General features: G+C 40.7%; 1 long non-coding RNA gene across 3 annotated transcripts in view; it reads right to left on the bottom strand.

Moving 5' to 3' along the window:
• Positions 1 to 2,079: 2,079 nt before the first annotated feature.
• Positions 2,080 to 17,553, bottom strand: part of LOC309858199 — a 56,111-nt gene continuing 40,637 nt past the window's right edge. For all 3 annotated transcript variants that reach the window (XR_014308092.1, XR_014308093.1, XR_014308094.1), the window contains 2 exons: positions 2,548 to 2,618; positions 2,080 to 2,186 (listed from right to left, as the gene is read on the bottom strand). This is a non-coding gene — a long non-coding RNA (uncharacterized lncRNA). The remainder of the gene's footprint in view (positions 2,187 to 2,547; positions 2,619 to 17,553) is intronic.

Genomic DNA, 17,553 nt, shown 5'->3' with positions numbered 1-17,553 from the left:
GCTTGGGTCGCGGTCCCAGATTCCTGGGATCAAGTCCGGCATCAGGCTCCTTGCTTGGCGGGGAGCCTACTTCTCTCTCTGCCTCTGCCTGCCTCTCTGCCTTCTTGGGTGCTAGCTCTCTCTCTCTCTCTCTCTCTCAAATAAATAAATAAAATCTTTTAAAAAGAAAGAAAGATTTACATGAAGAGAGTAAACGCAGACCAATTGCTCATCTTTCCCCCTCACCTAAAAACAATTCCTGAAGCTCAAAATAGGAAAACTCAGGACAAACAGAAAAGAAATTAAACTTTCTCCAGTAGCTGAGAATCTGAGAGCTAGGGTACTTTGGAGAACCTTGCAATTTGCTCCAGCTTAAAATCAGGTTTTCTGAATGAGAAATTCTTAACCTCTTTGCATCTTCTCTGAAAAACCAGACTGTGGTCACTGATTGCCTACCCCACCATCCCTGAAGGGTATAGTGTGGTGGGAGGTCTCTGAGAAAGTCTCTAGCCAGTTATGAGCAGGGCTCCAAGGGTCTGTGGGGGGGATCCTGCATGCCTTCCCACAGCTGTCCAACAGGGAGGACTCTACAGCATCTCCTATTCAAGATGGTTCTGACCAGGGGGACCCCCATGGAGCACTTCCAGATGGAGTGTCTTTCTTTCTTGACTTCTTTACAATTCTTGCTCCTGTGGACTATATGCGTGACTTACTACATGACTTCTACAGTATGTGAACTTGGGCAAGTTATTGTGCTCTTTGAGCCTCGATTTCTACACCTGTAAATGGGGAATTATATCCTGTGATGTTGTGAGAACTACCCGAATAGCACAGCAAAATATCCAGTCAGGTGCCTGGCAAAGATGTTCAAGAGATGCGATCTCACTTTTCCTTCCCGGAATCCCTCATTGGCTGGTCAGCCAGAAATTATTGGCCACCACTGGGAGTCAGGAAAGAAAGCTAACAGCAAGATCCCCAGGGCCTACCTTGGTAGCTGTGCTGGAGCCGCCTGCTTCTTTTAAGAAACAGGTCTTCGGAAGAAGCCATGAAAACATCCTGAAAGCAGCAGTTGGAAAGCAAACCCAGGAGACATCTCATGGAGTTAGTTCCTTCTGCGTCCTCTTCTTCTTTTCTGATCCTAATGTGCTGAATAACTCTTCCCAAGTCTTCTCCAGAGTGCCTTGCCCCCAGAGGAGATATGGACGAGCCTATTAGATTACCTCTGAAGGGCACCTGTGATTGCCATCCAGGGGCGACCATCCTTCCCAAGACAGGAACAAATGCATAGCACTTGAATGGTGGGAGACCTTGGCTTAGCTTACGTTTGCATAGGAAATACTACAAATATGGTAACAGCTTCATTCAAGAGAGAATGCAGGATAAACTTTGCTTTTAAAAGATTTAGCCGGGGTGGGGGAGGGTGCCTGGGTGGTTCAGTTGATTATGTGTCTGCCTTCCACTGATGTCACGATCCGCGGGTCCTGGGATCCAGCCCCCCTGACGGGCTCCCTGCTCAACGGGGAGATTGCTTCTTCTTCTCTCTCTGCCCCTCCCCACTGCTCCTGCTCTCTCTAGTTCTCGAATAAACAAATAAAATTTTTTAAAAATAACTTTTAAAAAAGATTTAGCTGGGTTAACTGAAGACAAAACTCAATAGGTTACTGAAAGAATGGTTTGAGCAACTTCTTTAACCTTGGAAGTTACAAATACAATAGTAACGTTTTCTCACCATTTCCTCAGCATGTTATCTCTGCGATATTGTCTTAGCTCTGTGATTGTATGACAAAGCTACTGGTTTCCTGTACTATAAGACCGTGGTTAGACTCTCCACCTTCTACAGTGAAGACATAAAGATGGGTCAGAAATGGACACTACTATGAAGAAGTTTTAAGGCGAATGGTTTTAAAATATTGGGATTCTGTCAGGAATTTTGGAGACATTTCTAATGGGTAAGATATTGGACCAGTAATTGTCTTCTTTAACTTGCTAGAAGTCTATAAGCCATAGGAATTTCAGTCTTTCTGTATATAAAATGAAAACAAAGTAGAGAGTTATTGACTGGTGGTTCTCAGGGTAAAACTGATGTGATACTACTGAGAAATAAAAAAGCATCTTTGCTGTTATTTCATAACAGAAGTGTGTGTTTCTTGGGCAGGAACATCTTCTTTAGCACCTGTCCTAGATGAGGAAATTCTCCCTCCTGTTTCCTAGAAAAGAAAAAAAAAAATCACTGAACCTGGTCCCGAGTCCACAGGTTGGCAAGTCTTTGAGTAAAAATACTGGAAGAATAATAATAAAAATAAATAGATAAAATAATAACAATAAAAATAATAAAAGTATTGGAAGAAAAATCAACGCAAAAGAAATATGGAAATTACAAAATGTTTTCTATAGTGTGGAGTCCTTCGGTACCGTAGATTTGTGTTTCATTAATGCATTGACAAGACAGGGAAAATATTTATGGAATAGCATTTCTTTTGCAATGAAAATGACAATTTGCAAGGGCAACAGAAAAAAACAAAATCACATTTTAGTTGGAAAAATATATATATCCAAAGCTACAATTACCCTGTGCTCTGTCATGCTCAGAAATTTCAGATGAGGTAAGAGTAATTCTAGTCACGTCCCGTTCTGGAGTCCTGATAAGAAGGAGAAAATGGATTAGGCTGTCGAGTAGAGGAGATGAAGGGGGCTCACAAGAAACCGAAGTCTGGTGAGCTAGGAGCCGTCTTGAGCAACCTCTGCCCACCTTTCTCTGTTCCATGCTCATGTCTCAATTACCTGCCCATGGATCATAAGGAAATAAACAAGGACACCTGCTGTAAATTTATGCTTAGCTATCAGAGGCCATAAAGGGTGGCATAAGGGTTAATTCTGTCCTCTTCAATCTTTGACATCTTCCCTAATAGATTTTTTAAAATGCCCAAATGAGATGGCCTTAAAATAGGGGTGATAGAGAATCTGGTCTCCCATGGTCTCACTGAAACTTAAAGGTAACCTCAATGCCCTAGGCCTGCTTGTCTGAAATTTGCAAGAATGAATGTCCTGGGAACAAACCTCTAAAATAGGGTTAAATGGGGGAGCTCAGGTGGTGTAGTCGGCTGAGCCTTGGACTCTTGGTTTTGGCTCAGGCCATGATCTCAGGGTGGTGGGATCGAGCCCTGTATTCGATCGGGCTCCATGGTCAACGTGGAGTCCGCTTGAAATTCTCTCTCCCTCTTCCTCTACCCCTCCCCCTCACTTTCTCACTCTCTCACTCTCTCTCAAATAAATAAATCTCCCCCAAAATACAATAAAATAAAAAGGGAGTACATTCAAGGGGGTGATGATGTGCTTGGGAAATATAAGCATCTGAAGGCACAGTATAAACTTCATGGTGTTTGTCTTGCCAATTTACTCAAACATTTGACTGACAGAATATTTTAATTTTAATACAAACATAGAGGAGAGAGAGAGTGTGTATGTGTGTCTGATAAAACTCTTGCAACAATTTTGAAGATAAAAGAAGAAATTTCAAACATTTCTTAGGCTTGTCTATACCTGTTTCAAGCTCTGACCTCAGACCCTAAGATGTGTTCTTTCATTTTTTTTTGCTATTAGATCATTCGGTAGAAATATTTAAAACTCACTTCCCGAAAGCATATAATTTCCTTTTCCCCCACCCCACCAGTCCTCTGTTATACCTTCCAACCCTTGGCCCACTGCAATATTAATAAGTGGAGAGTTGTTGCTGAGTTGCCTTGAGAGCCACAGGTGAAACGGAGTTTTCTAAGGTGTATGGAAGTGGGGAGGGGAGGCGGGGAAAGAAGGTGAAATAATGGAAAGAAGTGTGCCCTCTTAGCAGTGAGAATAAAAACTGACCTCCTCACATCATTACAGTGAATAAAATTATACCTCCACTTCTCTGGGAAGAACTTTTGAGGTAGAGGATGGCATTTTCCAATGCTAGGGAAATAAATTAGCTCCTCGAGTGTGAAACTTCATAGAAATCACTGCAGCGAGTAGAGAAGATGGAAGGGTACAATGAGGAGACTTTTATTCCCTTGATTTATCTATTCTTTGTTTTGGTTCCTAACTGGGTCATTGTATTGGCAGGGGGCCTTCAGCTTCTTTTCACTGTTCCCAGTCATTTTCATTGAAGGGGAAACCTTCCTCTTTAATGAAGGCTCCCAACAACCTGTTATCTTGAAGAAATCTTAGAAATGGGTCATCCTTAGAAAGAATCTGAAGGAAGGGTGGGTGGGAGGAGGGAAGGACTTCGTGAAAGGAGGTCAGATCACACTAGCAGTGTGTATGGAGATGAGTGGTCTCAGCGTCTTTCTTTGCTCCCTAGCGCCACTCTCATCACGGGAGTCCCAGGAGATGTCATGTGGAGAGCTGCAAGGCCACCATTTGTTTAATCCATTTATACCAGAAAAATTTATTGGGCACCTATACATGTTGGCACGCATGCTGGAGATAAACAGATGAATGGATAATTTTTTCAAAAAAGCTCTTTATCTAGACGGTAACCAACAGATAGATCATTACAAGGGAATAAAAAGGTGGTGAAAGAGGCAGACTCATGGTTACTGTGGGAGCTCCAGGACTGGTCACCCAGCTGAGCTGGTAGTGATCATGGTGAATGTTTAAGATGGCGGCTTTCAGGAAGTGATGAAGGCTAAGAATGATCTGGCTCCTGTTTACTACTTTGGCTCACTTAATTCCATTCTTTCCCTATTTGCTGCACTGTGGCTGTCCTGGCTTCTCTTCTTGTTCTTCGAACATACTATGTTCTTTCTCAGCTCAGAGCCTTTACTTGTGCTGTTCCCTCTGCCAGGAGGGTTCCTGCTCTCAGCTTGGCCATTTCTTCCCCTTCTTTATTCACACCCAGCAACAGATCCTTTGACAGGCATTTCCTGGGCACTGTAGCTAAAGCATTCTGCATTTGCTCAAATGGGTTAGGCTATGGTCACAAATAAATTCCAATGTGTAGACAAAGAATTTTGTCACTTCTGCAATAGTCCCATGCGGGCATTCCTAGTTGCCAAGTGGTTTTCTTGATCCAAGGATTCAAACAAAGATCCATCTTGCGGCCATGCCATCTCCTTGGATCTCACTGTTGTTTACATTCAGCTGGCAGAATGGAGTGGACAGAGCTGGATCTTAAAAACTTTGACCCTAGGGATGCCTGGGTGGCTCAGTTAAGCAGCTGCCTTTGGCTCAGGTCATGATCTCGGCCTCTTGGCATCGAGTCCCTCATCAGGCTCCTTGCTCAGCAGGGAGCCTGCTTCTCCCTCTGCATCTGCCTGCCTCGTGCCTTCTCTGACAAATAAATAAATAAAATCTTTAAAAACAAAACAAAACAAACAACAATAACAAAAAAATCTTTGACCCCAAAATGACACATAGCAGTTCCACTCATATTCCGTCGATTGGCTAGAATGGCCATACCTGGATGCAAAAAGAGGTAGTCTGGTTTTGTGCCTAAAAAGAAGAGTAAAAAGACAAGTGAAGACCTGCTAGTGTATCTATATGAATGGTACCACATGGCCCCATTAGTCTACCTCACATCATCCCCCCATTCCCTTTGTGGCACTTACTACAGACCTGTCATCATCTTGTTTGTTGATTTCCTCTCTTGTGACATTGGTTCCCTCTATAAGAATGTGTTTTGGGAAGGTAGGGATCTTACCTTCTTAGTTTAATGTTGTATCACCACTCTTAACAGAGATGTCATGCCCAGTAGACATGAGTGAAAAACTTTTAGCTGAATTAACGATGGGCCAAGACTGGGCAGATAAGTAGGAGAGGAAAGTTGGGGAGCTTTGTGTGTGTTTGGGCAGGGGAGGAGGAAAGAAGGGTCTTCCAGAGAGAAGGGTTAGTTTTAGCAAAATCATGGAGTCGAGAAATAGCACAATGTGTGCAGAAAATTACCTGCATTGGATAATCATACCTGAGTTAAGGAGTGGTTGTTGATGGTGCTAGAGACGTAGGGAGGAGCCCATCTTCCGCTCTCCTTTTTCAAGGACCTTTACTACTTGACTTCAGTTCTATAATTTCCATATGTCCCCACCCTCAAGAGGTTCCACTTTTCTGTAATAAGCTCCAGAGTTTGCCTTCTGTTATTGATTTCTTCTTTTCATTTCTAATTTCATTCCACTGTGGTCAGAATAGATACTTTGTGCTTTTTGTTAGTTTTTTAAGATGTATTAAGACTAGTTTAATGGCTTCAGATATGGTCTATACTACAAAATGTTCCCCAGGTGCTTGAGAAAAGTGTGTATTCTGCTTGGGACAGAGTGTTCTATAAATGTCTATTAACTAGAGTTGGTTTATACTGTTATTGATGTCTGTTTTCCCTTTATTGACCTTCTACTTGGTTTTTCTATCCATTATTGAAAGTGGGGTATGGAATTTTTTAATTATTACTGTAGAATTGTCTATTTCTCCCTTCAAGTCAATCAATGTTGGCTTCATGTATTTGTAGGCTCTCTTGTGATGTACTGATGTGTTTATAATTGTTGTATCTTCTTGATGGATTAAATTTTTTACCAATATATAGTATCTTTTTTGGCTCTTGTAACAGTTTTTCTCAAAAACTTAAAGCCTATTTTGTGTGATATTAGTATAGCCATCCCAGGTCTCTTTTGATTATTATTTTCATGGACTTTTTCTATCCCTCATTTTCAATCTATTCATTTTTTTTTTTAAAGATTTATTTATTTTAGAGACAGGGAGGGAGAGAGAGAGAGAGAGAAGGAGAATGCATGAGTTGGGGGAGGGGCAAAAGGAGAGAATCTCCAAGCAGATTCCCTGCTGGGTACAGAGCCCAACTCAGGGCTCAATCTCATGACCCTGCAATCATGACCTAAGCCAAAACCAGGAGTCAGAACCTAACGGACTGAGCCACCGGCACACCTATTTGTATCTTTGAATTTAAATTGTGTTTCCTATAGATTGTATATAGTTATATCTTGTATTTTCATCCAGACAATCTTTGCCTTGGGATTACCTTTAATTCATTCACATTGAATATTACTATCATCTTCCCTTTTATTCTTTATTTACTATGTTTCTTATATCTCTGTCACTTTTTGTTCCTCTGTTTATCCTTTCCCACTTTCTCTTGTATTAGGTGATTGTCTTCTAATGTACAATTTAATTCCTGTAATGATTTTTTTCACTAAAGTTTTTAAGTTATTTCCTTATGATTGCCCTAGGATAATTAACTATATGCATCTTAACTTATCACAATCAGTTTCAGATTTATACTAAATTCCAATAAGGTATACAAATCTTACTCCTATATAGCTCTTTCCCCTTCCTCACTTTTGTGGTATTATTTTTATACATATTATATATATCAATGTTATGAACCCCCAAAATATATTATTATAATGACTACTTTTTATAATTTTATATCTTTTTTAATTAAAGATTTTTATTTTATTTGACAGAGAGAGAGAGAGAGCACACAAACAGGGGGAGCAGCACACAGAGGGAGAAGCAGGCTCTCTGCTGAGCAGGGAACCTCACAAGGGACTCAATCCCAGGATCCTGGGATTATGACCTGAGCTGAAGGCAGATGCCTAACCAATGGAGCCACCAAGGCGCCCCTAATTTTATATCTTTTGAAAAGAAACTAAAGGAAGGCAAATTACATAGTTATAGCTTTTAAAAATATTAGCCTTCTTATTTATTACTTCTGATTCTCTTCATTTGTTCTTGTGAATTCAAATTACCATCTGGACTCACTTCCTTAGTTCAACACAGCTTTGTTTCCACCCACTTCCTTTGTGCTTTTATTGGCAAAGATATTACGTTTCTATGTGTTATAAGACCAACACTACATTATATACGTATTATGTATAAACCAAAAAATTGCTTTTAAAATCAGTACAGAGAATAAAGAAGACATTTACAGACATTGGAAAGAAGACTGTCTTTTATATTTACATAATGATATTTACTGGTGTTCTTTATTTGTGTGGATTCAAATTACCATCTGGGGTTACTTTCTTTCAGCCTGAAGAATTTGTTTTAATTTTTTTTTTTTTTTTTTTTTTTAGTATTAACAAAATACTTAATTTCCCTTCATAGTTTTGTCTTCTGGCAAAAATTTCTATTTTTGTTTATCCGGGAATTTCTTTTATTTCACATTCATTTTTGAAAGATAGCTTTGCTAGATATTGGATTCTTGGTTGACAATTTTTTTCTCTGAGCACTCTGCATATGTTATTTCATTAACTTTTAACCTCTATTGTTTCTGATGAGAGGTTAATTATAAATCTTGTTGAGTTTCCCTTGCAAGTGACAAGACATTTTTCTCTTGCTGCTTTCAAAATTTTGTCCTTGGTCTTTGGTTTTCAGTGTTATTACTGTAATATAATGTGTTTGTGAATCTCTTTCTGTTTGACCTACTTGGAGTTCATTGAATTTCCTATATATTAATGTTTTCCAATAAATTTGGGAAGCTTGGGATCCTTATTTTTCCAGACATTCTTTCTTTTCCTTTCTTTTCCTTCTATCTTTCTCTAGTACTATTACATGTATGTTGATGCACTTCATGATGTCCCATGTTTCTGAGAGGCTCTGTTTCTTTTTCATTTTTTCCTCTCTGTTCTTTGAATTGCACACTCTACTGATCTATCTTCAAGTTAGCTAATTCTTTCTTCCGCCAGTTCAAATCTACTGTTGAGTCCCTCTAGTGACATTTTCACATCAGTCAATTGTACATTTCAACTTCCATCATTTTTGTTTGGTTCCTTTTTGTAATTTCTGTCTTTTTACTTATATTCTCTATTTGATGTGACATTGTCCTCAGACCTTCCTTTCCTTCTTTAACTTTGGTTTCCTTTAGCTCTTTGAACACATTTATAATGGCTACTTTGAGGCCTTTGTTAAATCCAACATCTGATTGCTCTATCTGGCAGTTTCTGTTGCCTGGTCGTTTTCCCAATGCATAGTTTATACTTTCCTATTTCTCTGCAGGTCTCATAATCTTTTGTTAGAAACGGGACATTTTAGATAATATATTATCAACAACTCTGGATATTGCACTTTTCATCCCCTGGGCTTTTTATTTCTTGTCTATTTGTTTAATAACTGCTGGATTATTTTGGTGAAGTCTGTTTTCCTCTCTCTCCACAAAGTTAAGTCTCTGATGTTGTTCTTCACAGGATGTAGCTTTGGGTAAGCCTACAGTTACTTTGAAATGACAGCGGTTTTGTCAGAGTGGTGAGGCTTTCTGTAACTATCTCTTTGCCTAATCATGCCCTGGTTTTAAACTCCACAAACTTACAAGATTCTTTCCCAGGTTCTCAGCCGACTAACTGGTCTGGAGTTAACTATCTCTAAGGAAACTACCAATCTCCTCTCAACTACTTTTATCAACAATCCATTGTATTCAAGAGTGTCCGTAGGCTTAAATTTCTACACACTCTGGTGCAAATGAGGTCAGTTCCTTTAGGAAGTGATTTGGAGTTCTTTGCTTTGTGGTCTGCTTCTCCATCTGCTTAAAGCCTCTGAGGCTGGAAATGGGAAGAATGGTGTGTTTCTTTTTGAGTAAGACCTCACTTATTTTTGGAGTTGAGTTCTTGGCACAGGGGGTTGGGGATAGAAGCCTTAGGTCTTTTCAGCTTGTTTTTCTTGGCATAGATCTATCACCTTATGAGTTGTTACAAGAGTAATCAGGAATGAAGTATACTCACTAACACTGTACCCAAGGTGGAGCCTCTGACCCCAAAGTGTAGGCTGGCTGGAAGAGAGCACCCCACCCCACCACCTCTTGGCTACTTTCACCTCTTAGCCTCAACCACAGGTAGCTGGGGACAGGATAAAAGATGCTGGCATCACCCTCTGACTGGAAGCTGAAAGAGAAGGATCCTTGTGTTCTTGATTGCACCTGTCTACAGCATGGTTTTCATCTCACCGAGCTGGGCAGAAGGAAAGAGGCTCAGATATCAAACTGTCTCTTTTTTTACTGAGTTTAGTAGATTTTCCTGTATAAATGTTTCTTGGTTTGTTGTACACCCCGAGAACCCTTTCCAGAGACTTTAAATGGTTCTTTTGTTTTTGTTTTGTGGTTTAAAATAACTTCGACCAGTTTCATTGGGGAGCAGGTTCGTGGAGCTCTGTGTGCTCTCGTGCCAAAAATGGATCCCACATTATTTTTTTGTGTGACCCTAGTCTTGAATTTGGCATATAGTATGTGCTTACACTGTATATTGAACAAATGGGTGGGTGGACAGATGGATAAGTGGATGAGTGATGGTAAACAGGAAATATGATGGTTAATTTTATATTTCAACCTGACTGAGCCATGGGGCACCCAGATATTTGGTCAAACATTATTCTTTGTGTGTCTGTGAGTGTGTCTCTGGATGAGATTAACATTTGAGTCAGTCAACTGAGTAAAGCAGATTGCTCCAGCCATTGGGGGTGGGCCTCGTCCAATCAGTTGAAGTCCTGAATTGAACAAAATAATGAACTCTCTCTCCAGTAAGAGGGAATTCTTATTGTCTATTTGTCTTTGAACTGGGACATTGTTCTATCCTTCATTCAAACTTGAACTAAAACTTTGGATCTTCCTGGGTCTTGAGCGTACTGGTCTTTAGACTAGAACTACACCTTTAGCAATCCTGGTCTTCAGGCCTTTAGACTCAAACTGTTAATGGTGGTTGGCTTTTCTGGATCTCCAGCTTGCTGATTTCAAATCTTAGGACAAATGGTCCTTCATAACTGCATGAGTCAATTTTTTCTAATAAACTTATCTATTATCTATCTGTCTATCTATCTATCTCCTATTGATCTGTATCTCTGGAGAACCCTGACTAATTCAGGAAGGAAAGCGCCAAGAACTAACATTTTTGACACATTTGGATATGCCAAGATTAACATTCTTGGCATTTATGGGATTTCATGACACAGTCTTTTCTGGTTATCATAGTACTAAAAGTAGTATCTTCACTGTATACATTATTTCCTTTGGCTCATTAAGTTAGGATATTTAATTATATTTCCCTTTAAAAAAAAAGATCCCCTTTCAAATCAATTGTTCCTTGATTACCCAAATGAAATCAGTGATAATCATATCCATATCCACTACTGTTTATTTCAAAGGTTACCTTAAAGGCATGTGCAACTTAAAATATAAATAGTGTAGACAAGTATCTGTGGGAAACACATACTAAGTTCTGTTTTTCAACCTGACTTCTTGAGAGTTAAACTGGATTTGCTTTAAAAATAAGCTTCCCCAAAGCTTTTGAGAAATCACAATAAAATGGCAGTTGAGAGAGTGGCATTTTTATATTATGTGCCTCAGTAAATGAAAGTCTCAGCTGAATAATTTCTAATCTGCATTAGCATGCGCCTCTCTCTCTCTCTTTTGTATTACATTCACACAGATCCTATTATCTGATCCTACAGAGATCTTGTTTAGAGTACACAAAACTTCCCTGGAGGGTTTTCCATTTAAAGCAAAAGAACCAGATCAACAGAACTCTAGTGCAATGCCCCAGAAAGATGCAAAGCCTACAATTGATTTCCATTGTGGGAAATTGTATGGCATTTTCCTGCTCACCAGCCTCAGTTCAAACTCGGCACTAAGGCTAAGCCAAGAACTGAGAACTGGCTTCTGAGAACATCAGGGAAACAACAGCCTTTGCTCAACCGTCTATTTTTTGCCCAGTTTTTAGCACTGAGGGGCTTAGGAAGAGAACTGACAACATTTTCAATGTGAAGCTTATTCAATGTTTCTGTGTTGCTACAATTAAGCATTTCAGAAGCATATGTGGTGCCTTTCGGTTCAGGCCCAGTCGTCCGCTCTGACAGGTCACAGACAAAAACCAGGATAATGAAAATCTATCTTGATCACAGGATCCAGACACACCAGTCTGGTGTAGATCAGAAAAGAAAACAACCACCCAAATGCTGATTTAATTTCCTCTTCCTCAAATATTGAGTTCGTATTGAAACTGAGCATACCAAGTGTGAATTTTGCTAAGAATAGCCCTCTTCATGTTATATGAAATCTGCAGAAATTTCTCCAGGTAATTGTGAAGTCCTAACACATTCTTCCCTGTATTCATTTCTTTTTCTATGCATTCAGATCCCAGCTTGTACATTATCCTTGCTATCTAAATAAAATGAAGGGGATAGTTGATGAGATTAGCTAGGTAATGTAGCTACTTAAGGAAAAAAATGACTTTCGAAGATACAGAAAATGGAGGAGGGAGTGATGTAAATTATTCCAAGCCCACAATCTGAATTTAACTTGACCATCTCCTTGTTCTCTGTTTTCTTTTTGTGTTGTTACCATTAAAATTATCATTCAACTAATTTTCATAGTTTCATTCAAGATAGAGTGAGCCCAAGTGATTTTCTCTGGAGCTACGGTTTGAAAGAGAATCTTGGCTTCTGAAAACATGGTGGTATAATCATTTCTTCCCATTGCCCCGATTTGGCAACTTTCCTGAGATAGAACATTGAAGAAAACTAATAATTGCATGTCCATTTTCAATTCCTGGCCAGCTTTTCTGCCCTGAAGGCTGAAGATCAAATGGTCATGTGCAAAATGAAACATTTGAAGCACCCTGTGGTGGGCCAAATAGCAGTCCCCAAAGCTGTCCATTCTCTAAACTGGGGAACCTGGGAATATGTGACCTTCCATGGCAAGAAGGACTTTGCAGATATGATTCAGTTAAAGATTTTGAAATGAGATTATCTTGGATTATCCCAGTAGGTCTACTGCAATCCCAAGGTCTTTATAAGAGGTGGTATGGGGGGTTAGAGTCAGAGGAGATAAAATGATGAAAGATGAGGTAGACGTGAAGTGTGGCTGTGAATCAAAGGATTCTAGCAGGCTCTAAAAGCTGGAATAGTCAAGGAAATAGATTCTTCCCTAGAGCCTCCAGAAAGAACATGCCCTACTCAGCCATTTTAGGCTTCAGACCTCCAGATAATTTGTAATGATTTGTTCCAGTGGCAGTAGGGAAGTAGTACCCACTTCTTCCCCATGTTGGCCTGAGAGAAAGAATAGGCCTAATAAATCATTACTCCTTGCTATTTTCCCCTTGATTCTTCAGAGCGCAACTCTTAAACTGGGTTAGAAGTGGCAATCAGCCTCCTAAAATTGTTTTCACAAATTGTGTCACATGTATGTGTCTGGGAAAGGCATCTATGGATTTCATCAGATTTAGCAAGGCGATATGTGAGCTCAAAATTTCAAATGATACTCTTGATTGGGCATTCTGAACTTCACCTTGTAACCCCCAGCAGTCTGTGGGGGGAGTAAAAGAAAACCTGAGACTGAGAACTTGAGAACTTTTTAAATATCTTTCGGTCGTCATTGGTCCTTCCTCCACTTCAGGGGATGAGGCTGAGATGGGGATGGCACTCTTGTGTGTCCTTCATGTGTTGCTCCTCTTTCATACACACGCCAAACTCTAACCCTCAGAAGGAAAACCCAGATGATGTCACTGAACATGGGGCTGGGTGATTCTGCAGTGCTGCTCGGTGACCTGCTCACCGCCCTGCTCAGCAAGGTGGCAATGGTTACGATGGTGGTGTGGACAGGGGTATCAATAGGAACATAGCCTAACTCAATGATTCTGTGTGCCCTTTTGATTATGTCTTGGATGTCACATGGAATCTAAGGACATCTCTGTGATGTGTAGCCCTTTTCCATGCCTGTAAGGATGTGGGCAGGGAGCAGAAGAAAATGTTTTTCCTCTCCAGCCTTCAAATAATGTATTACTAATACAGTCTCAGGCACCAAGTGGGAGAAACAAATCGTGCTGAAATAGAGACAAAGCGTTATCTGAAAAGGATTCTATTTACTGTCCTTGTAAAGCAGAGCAGCAATGAAGTTTCCATTCTTCCTTGGGTAGCAGTTACTTTGTTACTTTGGCTATAATGAGTGTAACTATTTTATCATTATTCACTGGCTCTGCTCACTGTATATCCGCTACACCTTTAAGTAGTGACACGTGGGGAAATTGCTGCCTTGTTTGTGTTAGACAGCCATTTGCCCCGAAAATATGCACTGTTATTCCAAATTTAATAAGTGCCCACTGGGTACTGGGCTGTGTCCAACATACTGACGGTCCCTGCCCACACACGTGCATGTGCCAAAGCCAGTTGGCAATCGGTGCTGTGATAGGCTTCTCTGACCATTGTGGATGGCATTCTTCTGAAACAAAGAGTGTCAACAGCAACTCAGCTGTAGATTTCTTCCAAGAAAGCTGTAAAAGGGACTGAATGCATTTTGTTTGCTTAGCATCAGATTATGAAAGAACCCATAACAATGACTTGACAGTACATGTGAAAACATTACAGTTGCCAAGGACTTTTACACTGTCTTGTGTCTTGACTCTTGCCATTTTTTTAGAGGTACCCATGGCGGATGTTATTATCTTCCCAAGGATCTGGATCTCCCAGAGGTTCAGGGACTCCTCCAAGGACAATATGTCAGCAAATGCAGAGCCAGGACCCAAACCTGCTCAGCTTTTCTGACTCTAATCTCACCAATTCCCCACTCTCACCCAGGTATCACCAAGTCTGGTCCCTGAAGGAGCTTCCGAGTAGAAATGACAAGATCTTGTATTTTAATCCTGCTGCCTTTCCTGCAATGGAAGAGGCCAGGGAAGAGTCACTTATATCCTCTCTTTCATCAGTAAAAAGTTGATTCCACACACTCTTTATGTGTACATCAGTAACTGTTGAAGTTTTCGGACACATAAGGCAACTAGATAAATACTCAGTTAGTATATGTGCTGCCGAAGCGAGCACAATACTCAGTTAAATAGAATTAAAATTCTCTTTGGCTGTGCATATCCTGGAAAATGGCAACATTTTGAAAAATAGAGTTTTGATGGTAGGCATTAATTTGATTTCAACATTTAGAATCACCTTTAGTTATACAGTGTGTGTGTGTGTGTGTGTGTGTGTGTGTAAAAATCACTGAGTTCCCTAGAGCTGCACAGAACATGAATAAACATATGGACTGTTCTCTTACACCTACCCCACAAGTCTGAGTATTGAGGATTTATATAGTTAGAGACTATGTGGTGTAAATATGTATAAATTTATATTGTGTTAATTTATGGCATGCAGTACAGAAGGCTGTTTGCAAGTTGCAGTGTACTTCTTCCCACGTTTTTGCTGAAATATTCATCTCTGGGTCCCTTCCCCATGTTTTCCTTTGTCTCCCCACAGATGTTTAGGCAGCTTGTTTTCAGGGGAGCAAATATGTCTTGGAAGTATGCTTCCTGAATGCAACTCAGGTGAGGAATATACTAGCTCCATCAGGTTTTGGCTGAAGGATGCTCACTTTCCCTTCAGTCCTGCTCACTCCTGTTCTGAAGGCCACTACTCCAAGAGAGCCACACTCTAGATAAATCCTTTTCCCTGGCCTGATGTCCTTTAATGTCCAAAGAGCCCTAAGGAACTGAGTAGTGTAAAGTTGCTCCTGCCAGTGATGGTAAGAAAAGAGGCTACGAGGCAAATGGATCCGAGAGACGAACTTTATTGCAAGCACCCTCAGGCGAGGTTCCACGACTCACAGAAAGAGAGAGAGAGAGAAAGGGGGATAGTGAGTCGGGGAAGTCGCCCTGGGAGGGATTTGGCGCGGTCCTTTTATCGGGTTGAGGTAGGGCATAGCCTTGCGCCCATTGGGTATGTGGTGATTGAAGGGTATGGAGCGGTGATGGCCAGTTTCCAATTTGGAAGCTCCTGGGTAGAGAGTTTCAGTCTCCTGACGGTGACGTGGAGGCCGCAGTGGACAGTCCGCCATTTTGGAGAGGATTGGCGGGATAGTCCGCCATTTTGGAGAGGGTTGGCGGGGTAGTCCGCCATTTTGGAGAGGATTGGCGGGATAGTCCGCCATTTTGGAGAGGGTTGGCGGGATAGTCCACCATTTTGGAGAGGGTTGGCAGGATAGTCCGCCATTTTGGAGAGGGTTGGCGGGATAGTCTGCCATTTTGGAGAGGGTTGGCGGGATAGTCCGCCATTTTGGAGCCCCAGTTTCTCAGCCGGCCCATCAAGTAGCATTTCATTATGTGTAAAAGGAAAAAGGGAAACAAAAAAGCCATATAGGCAAAACCCCCGACCATCCCTATGCTTTGTGGCTCTTTGCCAAAGAAGCTGAATTTCTATCAGAAGGGCTCCAGGAGAGCCCACCTCTAGCAATCCGTGGAAAGAATGGTCGAAGATGAATGAAGCTCATAGAGTGCTCACAAACCACATCTTACTTGACCTGCTCCTTCACTAGCTTAACCTGTTAGAAAGTATGCATATGGACTTACTGGAGTTAATCAATAGTTTCTTTCCTGGTTCACCCACGGAGAGGTGTGCTAATGGGTAGGGGATGATTAAGAAGGATGCAGTGGGTAGGAAGAGGGAGAAAAACAAAGCCCCAAACTGAGTGGACACTCCCTCAGTGATCAAAACCTGGCTGTAAATGGAAGGAGGTTTGAATCATTCCTGGGTGCTGGGAGGCAAGGCAGTGCCTTGAGCAGATAATATCTGTTTCTTCAAGTTTAGGAAATATTAGTATTTTTAGGTTGTTGAGCTGCTTTTCCTCTGCCCTTAGAATGACACTGCTTACAGAATTTGAGGATGGACCTCTTGAGGGAATAATGGGATTATCTACCCCAGAGATTACAGGAAGATTTGTTGATCAAAAGAATTTCTCTGCAGGTGTCTCTCAAGCATTTAGAATTCTCCAGTCTTCAAAATGACCCATTAATGGCAAACCAACATTTGCATAATCCTTTACCATTTAGAAACCTTTCTTTCTTTCTTTCTTTCTTTCTTTCTTTCTTTCTTTCTTTCTTTCTTTCTCTCTTTCTTTCCTTCTCTCTCTCTCTCTCCCCCCCTCTTTCTTCTTCTCTAGCCCCCCTTCCTTCCTCTCTTCTTTCCTTCCTTCCTTTCCTTCTTCCTAACATATATTACCTCATCCACTCCTCCCAACAATCTGGTAAGGTTCAAACTTTTTAACAGGGAAAGAAAGGAAATCAAGGGAGTTAAAATAAGCTTCTAAGGCCATGCACTTGGAAAATATCAGTGCCTAGAAATCAAACGCTGGTCATTTTTGCCAAGTTAAGTACACTGAGCTGCTGCACTCTCCCATTCCAATTTGGGTGAAAAAAAAATCTATGTCTAAAATGTTTATTTAAATCTAGGTTTTGCCAGCTCATCTGGTGTTTCTGTCACATTTCCTCAATGTTCTGAATTTCTTCAGACTTGATTATTCCACATCAGGCACACCGAGTGAGAACTTAGGTACACATGGCTAGCTTGGAAAGAAGATTCATATCTCAGAGTAATAGAAAGTAAAAACAATAAGAAGGTGTTTGGGTGGATTTGGGTCTTAGAGTTGTTTAAATGCCAGGGTAGAGTTTGAACTTTAGGTAATGAGGAGCCATATAAAAATTTTGAGAACTAATGAATAGCCACTAAGACCTGATGATTCACAAAGCTCTTCACGTACAGTCTCTCAGTAAATGCACCTAACAACCCTTCAGTGAAGGCACAACGTTATTATCCCACTGTTACATCTCAGAAAGGTGAGACTCAGAGAAGAGTTGAGGC

Source organism: Mustela nivalis (genome assembly GCF_964662115.1).
Source record: "Mustela nivalis genome assembly, contig: HAP1_SCAFFOLD_2009, whole genome shotgun sequence".
In the NCBI taxonomy this organism is placed as follows: domain Eukaryota; kingdom Metazoa; phylum Chordata; class Mammalia; order Carnivora; family Mustelidae; genus Mustela; species Mustela nivalis.
Note: the sequence above shows the minus strand (reverse complement) of the source record. Positions and strands in the feature narration are given on the sequence as shown.